The sequence below is a fragment of the Bos indicus x Bos taurus genome, chromosome 5 (genome assembly GCF_003369695.1).
Source record: "Bos indicus x Bos taurus breed Angus x Brahman F1 hybrid chromosome 5, Bos_hybrid_MaternalHap_v2.0, whole genome shotgun sequence".
NCBI lineage: Eukaryota > Metazoa > Chordata > Mammalia > Artiodactyla > Bovidae > Bos > Bos indicus x Bos taurus.
Window position 1 is genome coordinate 77583338 of NC_040080.1, and position 21799 is coordinate 77605136.

Genomic DNA, 21799 nt, shown 5'->3' on the forward strand with positions numbered 1-21799 from the left:
AAAGTGATCAAGTCTTTGGATTCTGAAATGTGAATTAAGTAACTACAGTCACTGGATTCTGATTTTCTGTTTGTTCCTGAATGCCACTGAATTCATGTAATACTATTGCCATAACAAATTACTGAAATTTCATGCCTGAAATAATATAAATTTATTGTATAGCTTTGTAGGTCAGAGATCTGACATGGGTTTCACTGGGCTAAAATGTGTCTACCAGACCACATTCTTTTCTGCAGGTGCTAGGGCTGGGGTGAACTCATTTCTTTTGCCTTTTCCCATTTCTAGAGGATGTCATGTTCCTTGTCTTGTGGTTTCCTCCTTTCATTTTCAAGGGTGCCAATAGCACACTGAGTCCTCCTCACACTGTAACACTCTCACATTGCTTCTTCTCCACTTTAAGGACCCTTGTGATTTCATTGGCCAGGATAGTCTCCTCATCTTGAGGTCAGTTTATTAGCAAACTTGATTCCATCTGCAACTTTATTTCCCCTTTGCCATGTACAGTAACACATACACAGGTTCCAGGAATTAGGACATGGACTTTTTGAGGTATTATTCTGTTTACCATAAGCATTTCTGAGTTAAATGGACTAATTTCTGAATCTTTGATTGTAGCCAGCTGCTTCATCCACTAGAGTCTTTCCAACACAGGATAGAGATTTACATGATTCTGAACAATTGGTGTGACAGCACACAGGACAGTGAAACATGGGTCATCGTCGAAAACTGTGGGGAGAACCCACTGCAAATTCCTCCCCCCTTAAGAATGTTTGAGGCCTTGTGGGGGAGGCAGGCATTGTCCTCGTGTCTGCATTTGAATATCCTTCACCACATATCTTCCCTGGTGGCTCAGATGGTAAAGAATCTGCCTGCAATGTAGAGAACGGGTTTGATCCCTGGTTGGGAAGATCCCCTAGAGAAAGGAATGGCTACCCCAGTATCCTTGCCTGAAGAATTCCATGGACAGAGGAGCCTGATGGACTACGGTCCATGGGGGTCCCAAAGAGTTGGATATGACCAAGCGACTAACCGACTAACACCTTCACTTTTCACTTCTGCTACATAGCAGGAGATTAAGGTTAATCTAATTCCAGCATAATTCCTCCACCAGAATTATCAGAACAGGGGTTAGATTTAACAGAGATACCACGAAGTCACTATGCATACAAATATACTATGATCAATATGGTCAGATTATCTTCTTATCTCTAATTTTTACAATTGGCTTTACCTCAGAGATAAGAGACCCTTACAATCAATTTCTTTTGTACTCTCAGTAACTAAGCCTTCTTTGGTTGGTTTTAGAGAAATCCCTGTACTGAGCCTTTTCTCTGCCACAGAAGAGCCATTCAGTGGAAATTCTATCTCAGCTCAATTGGACTCAGACTGCAATGTACCAACAAAATATCATAATGCATAAACAGCTACAGCCACCCTTCACCTGAACTACCTGTGAATCAGCAGTAGAGTTAAGATGCAGTGCCTCAATATGCTGGATGACAAGAAGATCTAATGTTAAACTTATTAATATGATACGGGTAATTCAATTTCCTGTAGAGGTATCACATAATTTTCCATATTTCTTAGAAGAAAGAAAGTGAAGTCGCTCAGTCATGTCCGACTCTTTGCTACCCCGTGGACTGTAGCCCACCAGGCTCCTCTGTCCATGGGATTTTCCAGGAGTGGGTTGCCACTTCCTTCTCCAGGGGATCATCCCAACCCAGGGATCCAACCCAGGTCTCCCTCATTGCAGGCAGATGCTTTAACCTCTGAGCCACCAGGGAAGCCCAAAATGAAGTTGCTCAATTGTGTCCGTCTCTTTGAGACCCCATGGACTGTAGCCTACCAGACTTCTCCGTCCATGGGATTTTCCAGGCAAGAGTACCAGAGTAGATTGCCATTTCCTTCTCCAGGGGATCTTCCCGACCCGGGGATCGAACCCAGGTCTCCCACATTGCAGGCAGATGTTTTACCCTCTGAGCCACCTCAAAAATGGCAGAAGATAGTGGAACACTATCCATGGACTGTAGCCTACCAGGATCCTCTGTCCATGGGATTTTCCAGGCAAGAATACTGGAGTGGGTTGCCATTTTCTTCTCCATAAGCCTACAGCATCTGGTATTCCCAGGTGGTCTCCCATCCAAGTACTAACCAGACCGACCCTGCTTAGCTTCCAAGATCAGAGGAGACAAGGCGCGTTCAGGGTGGTATGCTGCTGTTGCTAAGTTGCTTCAGTCGTGTCTGACTCTGTGCGACCCTACAGATGGTAGCCCACCAGGCTCCTCCGTCCCTGGAATTCTCCAGGCAAGAATACTGAAGTGGGTTGCCATTTCCTTCTTCAATGTATGCATGTATGCTAAGTCACTTCAGTCATGTCTGACTCTGTGTGACCCCACGGACAGCAGCCCACCAGGCTTCTCTGACCACAGTATTCTCCAGGCAAGAATACTGCAGTGGGTTGCCATTTGGGCCATAGACTTATCTCCATTTGCATCACAAACTGAATATCCCTCATCCCTTGGCTGATTCTCTCAACCATGACTTGGGTGATCTCCCCCAAATTATTAGTATCTCTACAAGGTAACTCTTGCAACATGACTCTGATTCTGAGTACCAGAGTCCATAGGAAAAGCTGAAAACTAGGACATAATTGCATGATGTGATGCTTAAGATTGGGTAAAGTAAGAAAACCTTAGTCATGGAGTTGAAAGCCTATTGAAAATAAGGTAAGGATTGAAAGTGTAAAATAATTCTGATTTTTACACAACACAATAATATCTTAAAATATTCAAATGTAAAATATTCACATTCCAAATGTTTCATGTAAGCTGAATAAAAGACAACTTTCCTCCCAATTTAATAAAAAGTTCTGATACCAGATTACTACTTACTCATTTAATTGCTCACAGCATTAGTTTTCACCATAAATTTAAAATCCAATTAACATTTTATTAATGAGAGTATATGCATGGGCACATAGTATTTATAAAACAATTTACTAATACTCTGCGGATAAGCCTTTCTGTTAACATTCCCCTGGTGCTCTATTAGTATTAGCATTGCAATTTTCTTTATCAATACTCAAGTCTCCTAGCTTCAAATTTAATTTTACAAGTTTTCAAAAACAAAATACAATGTTAATATTTCCCCTGAAGGAACTTAGAGCCAAATTTCCTCTTTAAAAGCACAGCAAAGAAATTCCTACGGAAATGAAAATACGTTGTATTTGTAAACAACTGCTACCACTTTTTATGTAAGACTTCTGAATTTTGCTTTTTTATATGAATATATTTTACCTTTTCCCTATAATTTTCTATAAGGAGCACAACAGATTATAATGAACATAACCAGATCTGTAAAATCATTGAATTGCTCAAATACCATTCTTTGGGAAATCTTCATCTAATGAAGACCTTAGTATCTATTTAATCTTGAGTTGTTCCCAGTGTTGGATTAGATGACATGCTTACTGGATTTATTTTATGAATATTAATTTCCTGTAGCTATTGTAACAAGGAACCACAAACTTGGTAGCTTAAAACAACAGAAATGTATTCTCACATAGTTTTGGAGTTCAGCATTCTGAAATTAAGGGGTTGGTCTGACTGCAGTCCCTCCAAAAGTTCTATGCAATGATCTATTCTTTGCCTCCTCCAGCTACTGGCAGTTGTATGCATTCCTTGACTTGTAGCCTGATTACTCTTATCTTTGCCTCTGTGGTCACACTGCCTTCTCTTCTCTGTGTCTTCTCTTCTGTCTGGCTCAAACCTACCTCTGTCTTTCTCTTACAAGGACACTTATCATTGGATTTAGGCCTATCAGGGTAGTCCAGGATTATCTCAAGTTGAGATTCTTAATCACATCTGAAAAGACCACTTTTCTAAATTAGCTAGCATTCACAGATTTCAGAGATTTGGTGCAGATATCTTTTGGAGGGCTATTATTTAGCCTTTGATGGCAGATTTTTAAATCTATTTTGCTTGAAATATTCTGTCTTCTGCCTTATAATTTTACTGTTCTTTCAGTTTGTTTAAAGAACTAGAACTAATTCTAGAAAAAGTTTTGTATATATACTCTACTTAAATATTTAAAGAAATTTGTTCGATTAAGTTTGGAAAACATATTTTACTTCAGGAGGTAAAAGAAATCACTCACAAAATTAATGAAAAAAGATGAAATACTTGTATTAAAATATGACAATTTTCTGTCTTTGAATAATTGACTGTTATACTGAGGTCAGAGGCTGGCAAAAAAATTAATGTGTTTGAGTTATTAAAAAAATACTGTCTTTATTGTTGAATTAAGGAATATAAGGAATAAACTAGGCCTTTACATGTCCTGCAGTCTCACTACTGTTATAGTCTTAACGCTTTTCAGTTATGGTTATCTTACCCCAGAAATGTATATTGCAAGCTAAACGGTCTATTTTTGGGGCTCCAAAATCATTGTCAATGGTGACTGCAGCCATGACACTTGCTCCTTGGAAGAAAAGCTATAACAAACCTAGACAGCATATTAAAAAGCAGAGACATTTTTCTGGAAGAGTTTGAGCAGGATAGGTGTTAGCTCTTCTCTAAATTTTTGGTAGAATTCAGCTGTGAAGCCATCTGGACCTGGGCTTTTGTTTGCTGGAAGATTTTTGATTACAGTTTCAATTTCCGTGCTTGTGACGGGTCTGTTAAGATTTTCTATTTCTTCCTGGTTGAGTTTTGGAAAGTTGTACTTTTCTAAGAATTTGTCCATTTCTTCCACGTTGTCCATTTTATTGGCATATAATTGTTGATAGTAGTCTCTTATGATCCTTAGTATTTCTGTGTTGTCTGTTGTGATCTCTCCATTTTCATTTCTAATTTTATTGATTTGATTTTTCTCCCTTTGTTTCTTGATGAGTCTGGCTAATGGTTTGTCAATTTTATAGAGGAAGGTAAACTTCCAAACTCATTCTATGAGGCCACCATCACCCTAATACCAAAACCTGACAAAGATCCCACAAAAAAAGAAAACTACAGGCCAATATCACTGATGAACATAGATGCAAAAATCCTTAACAAAATTCTAGCAATAAGAATCCAACAACACGTTAAAAAGATCATAAACCATGACCAAGTGGGCTTTATCCCAGGAACGCAAGGATTCTTCAATATCCGCAAATCAATCAATGTAATACACCACATTAACAAATTGAAAAATAAAAACCATATGATTATCTCAATAGATGCAGAGAAAGCCTTTGACAAAATTCGACACCCATTTATGATAAAAACTCTCCAAAAAGCAGAATAGAAGGAACATACCTCAACATAATAAAAGCTATATATGACAAACCCACAGCAAACATTATCCTCAATGGTGAAAAATTGAAAGCATTTCCTCTAAAGTCAGGAACAAGACAAAGGTGCCCACTTTCACCATTACTATTCAACATAGTTTTGGAAGTTTTGGCCACAGCAATCAGAGCAGAAAAAGAAATAAAAGGAATCCAAATTGGAAAAGAAGAAGTAAAACTCTCACTATTTGCAGATGACATGATCCTCTACATAGAAAACCCTAAAGACTCCACCAGAAAATTACTAGAACTAATCAATGAATATAGTAAAGTTGCAGGATATAAAATCAACACACAGAAATCCCTTGCATTCCTATACACTAATAATGAGAAAACAGAAAGAGAAATTAAGGAAACAATTCCATTCACCATTGCAATGGAAAGAATAAAATACTTAGGAATATATCTACCTAAAGAAACTAAAGACCTATATATAGAAAACTATAAAACACTGGTGAAAGAAATCAAAGAGGACACTAATAGATGGAGAAATATACCATGTTCATGGATTGGAAGAATCAATATAGTGAAAATGAGTATACTACCCAAAGCAATTTATAGATTTAATGCAATCCCTATCAAGCTACCAACAGTATTCTTCACAGAGCTAGAACAACTAATTTCACAATTTGTATGGAAATACAAAAAACCTCGAATAGCCAAAGCGATCTTGAGAAAGAAGAATGGAACTGGAGGAATCAACCTACCGACTTCAGGCTCTACTACAAAGCCACAGTTATCAAGACAGTATGGTACTGGCACAAAGACAGAAATATAGATCAATGGAACAAAATAGAAAGCCCAGAGATAAATCCACGCACATATGGACACCTTATCTTTGACAAAGGAGGCAAGAATATACAATGGATTAAAGACAATCTCTTTAACAAGTGGTGCTGGGAAAACTGGTCAACCACTTGTAAAAGAATGAAACTAGAACAAAGGGCTTTCTAACACCATACACAAAAATAAACTCAAAATGGATTAAAGATCTCAACGTAAGACCAGAAACTATAAAACTCCTAGAGGAGAACATAGGCAAAACACTCTCTGACATACATCACAGCAGGATCCTCTAGGACCCACCTCCCAGAATATCGGAAATAAAAGCAAAAACAAACAAATGGGACCTAATTAACCTTAAAAGCTTCTGCACATCAAAGGAAACTATCAGCAAGGTGAAAAGACAGCCTTCAGAATGGGAGAAAATAATAGCGAATGAAGCAACTGACAAACAACTAATCTCAAAAATATACAAGCAACTCCTACAGCTCAACTCCAGAAAAATAAATGACCCAATCAAAAAATGGGCCAAAGAACTAAATAGACATTTCTCCAAAGAAGACATACAGATGGCTAACAAACACATGAAAAGATGCTCAACATCACTCATTATCAGAGAAATGCAAATCAAGACCACTATGAGGTACCATTTCACACCAGTCAGAATGGCTGCGATCCAAAAGTCTACAAATATAAATGTTGGAGAGGGTGTGGAGAAAAGGGAACCCTCTTACACTGCTGGTGGGAATGCAAACTAGTACAGCCACTATGGAGAACAGTGTGGAGATTCCTTAAAAAACTGGAAATAGAACTGCCTTATGACCCAGCAATCCCACTGCTGGGCATACACACTGAGGAAACCAGAAGGGAAAGAGACACGTGTACCCCACTGTTCATCGCAGCACTGTTTATAATAGCCAGGACATGGAAGCAACCTAGATGTCCATTAGCAGATGAATGGATAAGAAAGCTGTGGTACATATACACAATGGAGTATTACTCAGCCATTAAAAAGAATACATTTGAATCAGTTCTAATGAGGTGGATGAAACTGGAGCCTATTATACAGAGTGAAGTAAGCCAGAAGGAAAAACACCAATACAGTATACTAACGCATATATATGGAATTTAGAAAGATGGTAACAATAACCCTGTGTACGAGACAGCAAAAGAGACACTGATGTATGGAACAGTCTTATGGACTCTGTGGGAGAGGGAGAGGGTGGGAAGATTTGGGAGAATGGCATTGAAACATGTAAAATATCATGTATGAAACGAGATGCCAGTCCAGGTTCAATGCACGATACTGGATGCTTGGGGCTAGTGCACTGGGACGACCCAGAGGGATGGTATGGGGAGGGAGGAGGAAGGAGGGTTCAGGATGGGGAGCACATGTATACCTGTGATGGATTCATTTTGATATTTGGCAAAACTAATACAATTATGTAAAGTTTAAAAATAAAATAAAATTTAAAAAAATAAATAAAAAGCAGAGACATTACTTTACTGACAAAGATCCATATAGTCAAAGCTATGGTTTTTCCAGTAGTCATGTATGGATATGAGAATTGGACCATAAAGAAAGCTGAACACTGAAGAATTGATGCTTTTGTACTGTGGTGTTGGAGAAGACTCTTGAGAGTCCCTTAGACTGCAAGGAGATCCAACCAGTCCATCCTAAAGGAAATCAGTCCTGAATATTCATTGGAAGCACTGATGCTGAAGCTGAAACTCCAATACTTTGGCCACCTGATGCAAAGAACTGACTCATTGGAAAAGACCCTGATGCTGGGAAAGCCTGAAGGCTGGAGGAAAAGGGGACGACAGAGGATGAGATGGTTGAATGGCATCACTGACTTGATGGACATGAGTTTGAGCGAGCTCTGGGAGTTGGTGATGGACAGCAAAGCTTGGAGTGCTGCAGTCAGGGGTCGCAAGGAGTCGGACATGACTGAGAAACTGAACAGAATTGAAACAGTCTATAAAAGTTTTTATTGACTTAACACATTTAAAAATATTTAACTTTCTAATGAAACATGGAATGGCTAATGTTTATTGAACGTTAATTGAGTGCTAGGCCTCTCTGGAGGTGAACATGAATGTCTAAAAAGGCAATGTGAATATTATGTGTTCACAAAAGCTCTCAAACATTATCTCCATAATTAAGTGCTCTTCAAGAAACTCCCCAATTGCTCTGTAAAATATATGGAGCAAATCTCAAGGTCTGCTAGATGCTGGTGATAAGTGGATTCGGTTCCAGCAGATCTGTGTGATTCTACACCAACTCATTGTCTGCTCACTAAAAGTCAGTTGGGTGTGTTTCCAAACCTGTATATGCCAAATGCATTTATTCTTGTTACTGCTGTAATTTAGGAACTCTTATGTAGGATGGTTAAAATGAGCACTGAAACCCAGATAGCTGTTATTTCTATGAAAACTACGCTGAAATCTTTGAAAGATTCAAGACACATATGTTGCTAAAAAGAATCCCTGTCGAATTAGGTTTAGGTTAGACAATTGTACTACAATAGGAAAAATTATAGAATTCTAGAAGGATTCTGTACTCACATTACATCTTTAAGGTTCTCACTCCTTTTTATTTGAAGCATAATTGATTTATTATGTTTCAGTTATACAGCAAAGTGATTCAGTCACAGATAGTTACTAGGTAGATAGAGAGATACGATCTTTTTTAGATTGTTTTCCATTACAGGCTATTACAAGATATTAAATATAATCCCCTGTACTATACAGTAGGTCCTTGTTTATGTATTTTATGTATAATAGTAAATAGAGTAGTGTGTATCCTTAACCTCAAATTTTCAATTTATCCCTTCACTTTCTTTTCCCTTTAGTAACCACAACTTTGTTGTCTGTATCTGTGAGTCTATTTCTGTTTTGTAAATAATTTATATAATATATTAAAAAATATATAATATATATGTAAATATATATATTATATAAATATATAATATATTTATATAATATATATTATATATAAATAATAATAAATATATTATTTATATAAAATTTATATAATTTTTAAATATTACATATATAAGTGATATCATACAGTATTTGTCTTTCCCTGGCTTACTTTATTTAGTATGATAATCTCTAGGTCCATCCATGTTGCTTCAAATGGCATTATTTCTTTTTTCTCAATGGCTGAGTAATATCCCACTGAATATATGTACCACATCTTCTTTATCCATTCACCTGTTGATGGACATTTAGGTTGCTCCATGTCTTGGCTATTGTAAATAGTGCTGCTATGAGCATAGAAGTACATGTATCCTTCTGAATTAAAGTTTTCTTCTTTTCTGGATATATGCCCAGAAGTGGGGTTGCTGGATCATATGGTAACTTTTTAAAAAAAATTTAAGGAATCTCAATACTCTTTCACATAGTAGTTGCACTAATTTACATTGCCACCAACAGTAAGAGAGTTTCCTCTTCTCCACACCCACTCCAGCATTTCTTATTTGTAGACTTTGTGACGATGGCCATTCTGACCAACGTGAAGGGTACCTCACTGTCGTTTTGATTTGCATCTTTCTAATTAGTGTTGTTGAGCATCTTTTCATGTGCCTATTGGCTATCCGTGTGTCTTTTTTGGAGAAATGTCTATTTAGGTCTTCTGCCCATTTTGGGGGTTATTTGTTTTTCTGATATTAAGGTGTATAAGCTATTTGTATTTTGGAAATTAAGCCCTTGTTGGTCACATTATTTGCAAATATTTTCTCTCATTCTGTAGGTTGTCTTCTCGTTTTGTTTATAGTTTCCTTCGCTGTGCAAAAGCTTTTAACTTTAATTCAGTCCCATTTGTTTATTTTTGTTTTTAGTTACTCTACTCTAGGAGATGGAGCCAAAAAAGTATTGTTGTGATTTATGTCAAAGAGTATTCTGCCTATGTTTTTCTCTAGGAGTTTTATTGTAGTATCCAGTCTTACATTTAGGTAGGTGTTTAATCCATTTTGAGTTTATTTTTGCAAATGGGGTTTTCATTCCATTTTTAAAAACACTAAAATTGGAAATTAGATATAAAATTTGAGCATGGTTTTTATAAGATGACATTGTACCCTAATTAGTATATTCATAATAAAAAATGGTCTAAGGTTATAAAGTTGAAACTAAATAAAATAAAATAAGACTAAAAGGTACATCGTTTTTATCATTATCTACTGCAGTTGAACTAAATTAGTTAACCAATTATCAGTTTTGATTACATTACATAAGAAGGTTCATACTAGATTTGGACTTGAATTACATGATAATTTTAGTTGATTTAAAAAATTTTCATTCAAATCCTGTGGAAAGAGTAACTAGTAGACAAATATTTATGCAAAATAAAAAGTAAATACAGTTTATATGTACAATATATACCTATGTTTCCTACTAGCTATGGTAGGAAAATACCAGATAAGTATAAATCATGTTCGGAGAATGCGATGGCATACTAGAGTAGGGTATACTCTAGTACTCTTGCCTAGAAAATCCCATGGACAGAGGAGCCTGGTAGGCTGCAGTCCATGGGGTTGCGATGAGTCGGACATGACTGAGTGACTTCACTTTCACTTTTCACTTTCATGCATTGGAGAAGGGAATGGCAACCCACTCCAGTGTTCTTGCCTGGAGAATCCCAGGGACGGGGGAGGCTGGTGGGCTGCCATCTATGGGGTCGCACAGAGTCGGACACGACTGAAGCGACTTAGCAGCAGCAGCAGCAGCATAAATCATGTTGTACACTTTTAGGGAAGTAGAATTTAGTTGAGGGTAAGACCACAACAATAACATAAAAAAGAACAACAATCAATACACAGAGGACAAAACTCTGAGTTACATTTTTTCAAGCATAATAAAAAGAAGAAAAAAATAGAAGACTTTGTGGGCTACTGGAATCAGACAAAGTTTCAAAAAGGAGGTTGGATCTGAATTGGACAGTGAAGAAGGAAGACTGGGGAAGTTAGGGAAGACAGCTGGAGGGAATTGGAAAAGCAAAGGTCAAGAGGTAAAAGTGAGGATATTAGAGACTTTCCTGGTGTTCCAGTGGCTAAGACTCCACACTTTCAATGCAGGGAGTACGGGTTCAATCCTTGGTCGGGGAACTGAGACCCCATGTGCTGCATGGCGTGGCCCCCCATAAAAGTGAGGATAGTATATGAAAGAGCAGTAAGGGCCCAGCTGGAATGAGTGCATTTGGTTCAGGCTCTCATTTAAAGTTCTGAAAATCATGAAAGCAGATCATGAAAGCTCAGGAAGCTCATTTCCTTCTTCTAGGAAAATTTCACTGGGAGGTGAAAGTTGAAGGAATAGAAAGGTGCAGAGAGAAAGCAACTTGTAGGTGTGCACAGGAAATTTCCCCCCAAACACAGAGCTCACAATAAAAATGAGTGGAAACATTGGAAGCACTTATCTTGGTTAGAAAAACAAGTCAAAGGGGAAAAAAAAGGAAAGAAACAAAACTGAATCATAGGGATTGCACTGGACAGAATCTGAATATATATTTATAACACATCATCTAAAAGAGGAGACTGAAAAGTCAGAATCACAGCAGGACAATTTAGAAAGGATTCATCTATGGGCTTAGAGCAATGACATTTAGCATGCTTTTCTGTATCCCTTGAGGATGATCTGTATTCTACTTTAATTATCTTTAACACACACACCCACACACATAATGCTAATATTTTCCCATTAACCTTAAAAGTGCACTATTTCCTTTAAGGACTACCCCAACCACACCATGAATCTTAGGTCTTCACTGGCTAAAATGCCCAAGAAAAGTATGAAATCCAGTGCTGCGCTTTGTGCCTAGTGAAAGTGAAGTCTCTCAGTCATGTCCGACTCTTTGCGACCCGTGGACTATAGCCCACCAAGCTCCTTCATCCATGGGATTCTCCAGGCAAGAATACTGGAGTGGGTTGCCATTTCCTTCTCCTAGGCTTTGTGCCTAGTAGTTCTATAAATGACCACATGAATAGAGCCTAGGGAGCTAAGAGAAAAATGGAAAGTAGAGAAAGAAAAGAAAGCAATTCACTTAATCTTGGCATCTTGCCCTGTGGAGTCAACATCACTGATGAACTGTCTGGTGGCCTATCTTTTCTATGATTTTCTAGAATAAGCTTATGAATCTGCCTCCCTGTTCCTGCCTCACCAAGAGATGAAACACCAATTAACAGGATTTGTCAGTAATGGGCTTTAGATCTAAACCTCCCACAACCATAATGCTTGGAAGCTGAGAATTTCTGAATTTCAAACTCTGTGGCTTCAAGTACCGGATGGACGTCTCGAGAGCCTAGAAAGACTCAGCAGAACTGGGAAATTTGGCTGGATTTTCATTTTAAGAAGTATTTGTTCTATTTTTTTTTTCCCCAAGAACAGTTTAGAAATAGTCGGAACATGTAATTTGTGTTACTTGATTTGCATAAACATAATGATTTTCAGTGAAGATAATTTGCAGTCAGTTGATTTTTGGAGTACTCCATCCTTTCACTGAGATTCTGAAGAGAAAATTATTTCAAATGAGTGTGATCATAAACTATTATTACCTAGAACTAAAAATGTATATGTGTCATGGGGTCATTAAATGAGTTACAAGAAATGCCCACTCATATTACATATAATGGGGGAAAATGTCTTTAAAATTAACAGAGTTCAGATGTTGACTACAGCAACCATCAAACAACTCTTAAAAATAAAATATAATGATTTAGTGTGTAGACAGCTGTACTGGCGCTGAGTAATCTCCATTTGCAATAATTACCCGGTTCTGTGATCAAATTTCCTTCTCTCAGTACTATTCCCTCTGGATATTTATATGCTCATCTGTGTTCATGCAGATTAATGGATATTAAATTGTAATGATCAGATTAGAGACTTGTCTGATAATTTAAGAATGGAAATGTACTTTGAATGCTATTTAGTTACTCTTAGTTTGAATAATGTAAAATAATCATTTACAATTCAGATTATTTACAGCTACATCAAAACACTGGGGCAGAATATGTTGTAGATGCTTAGAATTATTATTTGAATCTGAGAAAATAATTTTCAAATAAATTTCTGTGTAGTGTCCATTCAATAAATATAATTAACATTAAATAACCCTCATTGGGAATTCTTAATCAGGTATTTCACAAATATTTACTGAATAAAGATAACTTCTGACTATTTCATCTTGGTATAAGTTAAATAAAATTTTGTGACCTAGTCCACAACCATGATCACCATCCATAATTTTGTGCTTATATGAAAATATGCCTCTAATTCTAAACAACTAACTCATCAATGAATTTTGGGGACATAACATACTTAGCCTGAAGAAAAGAATACACAGATATTATTTAATAGCTACTTAATTATTTAGATACATGTTATTGGAATACATGTATTAGTTATGACATAAAATTTCCAAAGGTAGAAATTCAAACAGTAGTTGATAAGTATAAGAAGGAAATTTTTGATCAAAGTAAGAAAGAATTTCCTAACAGGCAGAGCTGACCAGAGTTAAACCCACTGCTTTGGATAGGAGTGGCTCCCCACTGAAGTAGATTCTTAAGAACAGGCCAGATAGCCTCTTAGCAATGACAGTATAGAGAGAAACTCTGTCTGGAAAGAGCATTTAGACTTAGTTGCTAAGGCTTTGCCATTTTGCAGTTGCCAGAATAAGCCTTTGGGATTGTCTGTGGATTTTATTCAACTCAACTACCAGTTATTTTCATTAACATAGCATTGACACTTATTTGTGTAGTAACACATCACCACATTTAAGAAGAGGGACATCTGGTGGATGAAATAAGCAAAAGAAGAGAGGTTTTAATTTCATATTCATATTTTAACTGTTTTTGACATTTCCATTGATTTTTTCCATGGAAAAAAATGATCAATCTATCTATATAAATATACTGTTTACAAGTTCAGTTCAGTCGCTCAGTCATGTCTTTGTGACCCCATGGGCTGCAGCATGCCAGGCCTCCCTGTCCATCACCAACCCCTGGAGTTTATTCAAACTCATGTCCATTGAGTTGGTGATGCCATCCAACCATCGCATCCTCTGTTGTCCCCTTCTCTTTCCACCTTCAATCTTTCCCAGCATCAGGGTCTTTTCAAATGAGTCAGTTCTTCACATCAGGTGGCCAAAGTATTGGAGTTTCAGCTTCAACATCAGTCCTTCCAATGAATATTCAGGACTGATTTCCTTTGTAGCAACAACTATTTATAATCAGGTGATTTGGGTAAGATAATTGTTTCATCTAGTCCTTTAATATTTATCGAATTAATGCCTTTTTAGTAATTTTTCTTTCATCAATTCAAATTAGGCTTTTTCAGGACGAGTTGCTTGTTCTTGTAAAACATAAGCATGTAATCTTCTTGGCTACCAATTAAGATTTGTGTTTTTAAGCTTAGTCATTCCGCAGAAGAAATGGCATACACACAAACAGAAAATACCCAATTGTCTAAACTATAAATACAATTGTTTAATTTGTCTTTACCGAGCTATTCATGTGATTTTTTTGCTCTCATAAATTTGAAATTAATTTAAATATTCAAATAGAGTAATACATTTCTCTATGGGAATAAGGTAATTTTGTAACCATTCAAGAAAGAACAAGATAGCAGCAATTTAGAGGCAGCTTGCCTGAATTAATAAAATGAATCCAATTCTACTAACTAAAATGACTACCCAATTCTTTAGTGATATTTTTCATCAGTAATATCTACACATAAATAAGGCAGTGCTAGGAGCATCACTCTTGAGAGTGGTGTGCTATGTGCTAAGTTGTCTGGATCTTTGTGACCCCATAGATTATAGCCTACCAGACTCCTCTGTCCATGGGATTCTCCAGGCAAGAATATTGGAGTGGCTTGCCCTACCTTCCTCCAGGGGATCTTCCTGACCTAGGGATCGAACCCCTGTCTCTTATGTCTCCTGCATTGGCAGGCAGGTTCTTTACCACTAGCACCACCGGGGAAGCCCCTGACATTCTATTCTCTGTATCCACAAGAGAGAATACTGAAGGCACTTAAATATATGGTGAGTGAATCTCTTCACATCCATCTTACCTGGGAGTGATTTCACCCTTCCTTGAGCACTCAGAACTCTATGACTCTATACTTTTTTGGGGAATAAGAATTGATGTACCTCTCCTTCCTATCCATTCATTCCCTCACTCACTCATTCACTCATTTACTTTCAGTGCCAGGCTCTGTGCAGAACACAAATGTATTTGGCAAGGTATCTTCCTTCTATAGATCTTCAGATATAGGAAGGAAGATACTGTCCCTTTGTTGCTTTGGACAAAATACAACCTCAAATGTATTTTGTAGAATACATGAATAAGTTAGTAAACTACTAATTTTTCTGAGTATTTCTTCCTAACATATTTTAACCTCATTCCCTCCCTTTTTACTCCAGTCTCATATATTGATTTCATAAAAGTTATAAAAATCATTTAACATTTGTTGGGCATTCATTATGCCCAACATTATATGTATTATGTCCTAAATACATATAAGTCATTTGATTTAATACTCAAAATAACCTTATAAAGTGGAATTTCTAAAAACATTAAATACTTATTTTTTAAAATGAGGAAACAGAGGTTAGGTAATTTGTCTAAGGTAAGCAAGCTGGTAGGTGGCCAAGCCAGTGTTTGAACTCAGGTAGTTTCCAGTCCCAGAGATGGCTCTTTTAACTAGTGTATCTATCATAACTCTATTAATGGCCCTTTGGAAAAACACGCAGACACAAAAGTACAAATTAATTAATTAATTTTAAATACCAGTGAGAATGAAAATGGATAGTATAGTTATTTTACAAAAATATGTAAGTATTCTAAAAGACAATCAAGGAGATGGAAACAAGAAGAGCATTCAAAGTCCTATAAGAAAAGCCAGAAAAATGTAGCAGGTAGAGAGGTTAAGAATGCAGTCTTGGGAAGGAGTCTGGGTTCACATTCCAGATCCATTACTGACTAGATGTGGAACTTTATAGGCAACTACTTAACTCTAATCTGCTCTTGTTTCTCTAATCTAAAAAGAGGAATAATAAGACAGCCCACTCTGGAGGTATTTGTGAGGATTAAAGAAGTTAATATGTATCAAATACTCAGAAGATGACCAGCACAAAATAGCAATGATACTGTTATTGCTGTATTTCATCATGTTAAAAATGCCCTCCATCATACAATGACATATTTTTTGTGTAACCTGATAGAAAAAGTGTTTATTATAAAATGCACGATGCCATCACGTTGGAAACACATCATAATGTTAGAGATGTTGAAATGTTTTGTAAAAAAGTATGTCTTAAAATTGATGAAACACCATTTTATTATTATAGACAGAATAGAGAAGAAAAAAGAAGCCATTTGAGAGAATTAAATGTTTGAGTACGTTAACATTTTCTTTTTTTTCAATTCTAATTTTTACTTTCTCTTCATTATTTTTTCAAATATTTTGTGCCTGACCATCAGCTTTTAGTCTCATTGTTGTGGGAATACTATTTTTGTTTAGATCTAAAAGTTGGTTGCTGGTCCAGTGGTTAAGACTGCGCATTTACACTGCAGGGGGCACAGGTTCAATCCCTGGTCTGGGAAGTAAGATCCTCCATGCTTTGTGGTGCGCCCCACTACCTCCCTGCCCCCTGCCAAAATTACTTGTTGTACTCAATCCTCTGAAGAAAGACAGAAGGCTCTAGAAGGACCATAGGCAATGTCTGAGTGTGTGAATGTGAAGGGGTAAAGAGTTGAAGAGTGTGCGGATACTTAGGTTTTTCAAATCGGTATCCAAAACTACCTGGCAAACCTGAGAATCAGAAAAATGTAAGGGGTTGAAAAATTCAATCAAAAATGAGAATCAGAAAAATGTAAGGGGTTGAAAAAAAAATCAAAATGAGTTGTCAGACTTAAGACAAACCCTCTAATCAAATTATTCATTCAACAGATATTAAGTTAACCAATGTGAACTCAAGATGTTTTATGTGGTACGTGAAAGATATAAAAAGAACAAACAAACAAATAAGGCATTACCTATTACAGGAAGAAAAAATACCAAAGAGAAATTTGAAATTAACAGTGTGTTTAAAAATAACATAGTTAACATAACATAGCTTTCCTGTTGCTAGCATAATGCTTTCCTGATTAATAGTATATTATTTCCTTTAATGGAGAAGGCAATGGCACCCCACTCCAGTACTCTTGCCTGGAAAATCCCATGGACGGAGGAGCCTGGTAAGGTGCAGTCCGTGGGGTTGCTAAGAGTTGGACACGACTGAGCAACTTCACTTTCACTTTTCACTTTCATGCATTGGAGAAGGAAATGGCAACCCACTCCAGTGTTCTTGCCTGGAGAATCCCAGGGACGGGGGAGCCTGGTGGGCTGCCGTCTGTGGGGTTGCACAGAGTCGGACACGTGATTACCATCAGAAATACTTAGCATTTGTTAAGCAGAAATTGGGGACCTACTCAGGAGAGGCTCACTCCATATTGAAGATAAGTTAAGGTCCTTCATGGAACTCAAGTCAGCCCCAGAGGAAGTGCCAGTTAGGTTGTGAGAATTGAGAAGAGGCAGAGTCAGTGTGGCGGAGTGGAATAGATATTAGACTAGGAGTCTAAGTATTATAAGTAAATTCAAGGAGCAGTTTTATAACAAGCTAGTTGTGTCACTGCAAATTACCTTATCTTTCTGGGCTTCTGTCCCTTTGTTCATACAAAGCACAGACTGAATTTAGGACTTTAAATTCCCTTCCATTTAGCACTCTTCAATTTTCTGATATTGTTTTACAGGATGAGAGAGGCAGGAAAGTGGCTGCTGTCAGATGCTAGGCTTGGAGTACATGCTTTATGATTTATCTGATTTACTGGTAGGATCTTCTGTCCTCATGGGATATTACCTTGGCAAACACATCCTCTATGGACCTGATAACAATTCCTGACCACTGTTCTGGAGCCTGCTGCCTCCACGCCTTATCTCATTTATTCCTTGCTACAGCGCTCTGCGGTGTGTTATGACTTTCATTTTATAAAGGAGATGCAGAAACAAAAAAAGATTATTAATAATGATAGTAACAATTATTTGTGCTTACTATCTGCAATGACTGCACTAAAGATTATTCATATATTAACACATCCACCTTATGAGGAAGAAAACTGAAGTCACCCAGTCATGTCTGACTCTTTGTGACCCCATGGACTGTAGCCTGCTAGGCTCACACCCACCATATGAGGAAGAAAACTGAAGTCACCCAGTCATGTCTGACTCTTTGTGACCCCATGGACTGTAGCCTGCTAGGCTCCTCCATCCATGGGGTTTTCCAGGCAAGGATACTGGAGTGGGTTGCCATTTCCTTCTCCAGGGGATCTACCTGACTCAGGGATCGAACCCAGGTCTCCTGCACTGCAGGTAGACTCTTTACCGTCTGAGCCACCAGAGAAGCCTCTGAAGAAGAAGGGTCTTCTCTAATTCCCAGATTCACAGCTGAAACATCCAGTGATTAAATAACCTACTCATCTGAGACAGGCTGGGTCCTGGGACCTGGCACCCTTTACTGAATCACTGGGGCCTGGACAAACATCTCTTGGAGCAACAAAATACAAAGAAATTATAAGGGACTAAAAGCAACTGCTTGCATGTACAGTGGGGGCAAAGTACGAACAATAAGACACAAAAGGGCCAAAATCCACCTGCTTCTTCTCAGGTTCCAGAAGTAAAAGTCTGGTACCATGCATGATTGCTGCACACAGTACCAGGAAGGTGATGGGCAGACCACTTAAGCCAACCCTCCTATCTGACTGCCTATCACCCTTACCCTCACCCCCTCTAAGGGTCTTGTTTGCCCCCTGTGAGGAAGTGAGCGAGGGCACCTGTTACTTGATTCCCTCCCTCGTGCTATAGCACGAGTCCCAGTAAAGCCTTGCCTGAATTTCTCATCTGGCCTCTTATCAATTTCTGCTGCATAAAGAGTCCAAGAACCTGGGTTGGTAACAATGTCACACGGTTGGTAGTAAAGAAACAGGATTCAAACTTCAGCAATCCAACCACAGAATCTAGTACCCACCCACTGCACATTCTGCTTACAAATAGGCAGACAACTAATAAGAAAAGTAGGGAAACCTGGGCTCAGATGGTAGAGAATCTGCCTGCAGTGCGGGAGACCTGGGTTTGATCCCTGGGTTGGAAAGATCCCTGGAGAAGGAAATGACAACCTACTCCACTGTTCTTGCCTGGAGAGTCTCATTGACAGAGGAGCCTGGAGGGCTACAGTCTATGGGGTCACAAAGAGTTGGACACAACTGAGCAACTAAAACACATGATAAGAAAAGTAGGAATTCAGAATTGACTCCAAAATATAGACTTTTAACTTCTATTAAGCAATACTGCCTTGCCTCCTTGCCAGACCACATTCTTCTCCTTCTAATTTGTCTGTGTCTTTGGCCTTCCCATATAAATTCCCCAGTAGCTCAGACAGTAAAGAATTCACCTGCAATTCAGGAGACCTAGGTTCACTCCCTGGGTTAGGAAGATCTTCCAGAGAAGGGAATGGCTACCCACTCCAGTAGTCTTGCCTGGAGAGCCCCATGGACAGAGGAGCCTGGAGGGTTACAGTCCATAGGGTCACAAAGAGCTGGACATCACTGGGTGACTAAGCGCACACACTGGGCTTCTCACCCACCTTTACTAAGTTTTGGTGTCTGACCTGACTTACGACATTGCACCAAACCCAGTTATGCTTTTGCTTCTTGTACAGGACTCTGTCGTCCATTGTGCTCACCCCAGAACAAGATGGCATTCTATCCAATCCCTGGCTTCTGTTTCTAACATTGCATGACAGTTCTTGGCTATCAGGCTTGTTACAGGACCAAAGTCAAGTCAGCCAGCAATGCCCTTACCAAATATGAAACATATTGATCACATAGGTTTATGAACAAAATTTACTATAGACCAACAAGGGGGGATGATAACAAGCATAACATTCCAAGTTTACAAGTGTTTCTATCCTTCACTTTTGTATATCAGAAAGTAAAATACAGTGCTCACTCTCTCTCTCTCCATCTCTGTCTTTTCAGAGTGATTCAACAATAAACCTCTAAAATTCCAGTAGCTAAAATGTCATTATTATCACTACTGGAATTAAGAGTTCTATCAAATCTTAAAACTTGGAAACATCTGAATCATTTCTGTTCTTTTCCATTCTATTAACAAAATTGCATACTGGTGATTAGTGATAATTATTTTGTAGCCATATATTGGGAAGGAATTACTTACCCTCCCCTTCCCTTGCCTTGATTACATACAATTCCCCAGCTTGACTGGTAAGGATTTCTTAGGAATCTCATTCAACCTCTGTGTGATACTGAGTGATATTACAAGCTTGCAAAGAGAAGTGGAATTACTAACAAGGAAAATGCAGAGCAAAACCAGCTGCTCCTACCAATGTAATCTGGCAATCTACATTTATACAAAATCAGAGTAGCACAAGGACACACACTGCGTTTCAATTTCATGGGTCCACTCTGTGCCAAGTGCCCTTTACATCTTTTTGACTGTAGTAGATGTATCTTCACGAGACCCTCAGAGTCTTCAATGTCCACAGAAGCAAGCATATGCTCACTGCTGCATATGCAGACAAAGCACTCTCAGCTCATTTATTCAAGCTCCTTAGCTCACATTTCTTTGGTAAGGACTACCAACCAATGATTTGTTTTCTGTTTTTCCTTTTATGAATCATACAAAAGCTGACATTGTATCTGGACCCTTGAGTGTAGGGCTCGCCTCTGGATCCAGAGTGCCTGGTCTGAGTTTCAGCCCTGCCCCTTGATGACTATATGACTGGGCAAGTTACTTAACTCTTGGTGCCTCTATGCTCTTATTTATAAAATGCAGATGGTGAGATAGCACCTACAGCTAAGAGTTATCTACATGTCAAGAGTCTCTTGTGAAAATTAAACAAACTAATATTTGTAAAATATTGAAAAAAACAGTACATAGATATACAGTACATAAATATTAGCTGTTATTTTTAAACCATGATGTATATTAATACAGATGGGGTGCAAACTCAGACTACTTCTGGGGCCAGAAACTTAAAATAAAGGATTTAGGATGGGGGCCCAGGGAAAAACTGAAAGGTACATACTCTGCCTAAAATCTTCCAAATTCTAACTGTGTTTTAAAGCACTGTAAAATCCAAACAAAACACATCTGCTGTTAAACTTAGCCTTGTGTAGAGAAATGTGGGCTAATAAATTCTTCCATGAGGGCTATAAAAAATATTCTAGCCCTCTGCAGAATTAAAGAATTTCAGTTTAAACTTTAAAAAAAATTGTTGTGATGATTGTTTTTACATTCAGGAAGATGAAACTATAAAACCATCAAATGTAGGGTTGCAGTTTAGACACCAACCCAAGAGCAATAATCATTATGTAATATCAGTAAAGGGGTTTGCTAGTGTAACTGGAGCTGGCAGTGCCAACCTTAACTAGGGCAGCTGGGAAAGCTGTTGAGGAAAAGCACTTTTGAAATGAAGTAACTTCTATAACATCCACAGTCGACAGTGACCAGTAACATTGGGGCCATGAGAAACACTGTAGGAATGCAAACTGATCTGGGGAGTGACTAACAGCCCACAGCTCTATCTGCTCTGCAGACAGAAACCACCAAGAAGGCTGCAAGGCTGGAGAGGAGGAA

General features: G+C 38.0%; 1 protein-coding gene and 1 pseudogene across 3 annotated transcripts in view; both read right to left on the reverse strand.

Moving 5' to 3' along the window:
* Positions 1–21799, reverse strand: part of PTPRR (protein tyrosine phosphatase, receptor type R) — a 274286-nt gene that overhangs the window by 193119 nt on the left and 59368 nt on the right. The window lies entirely within an intron of this gene.
* Positions 2104–2223, reverse strand: LOC113893880 (annotated as a pseudogene).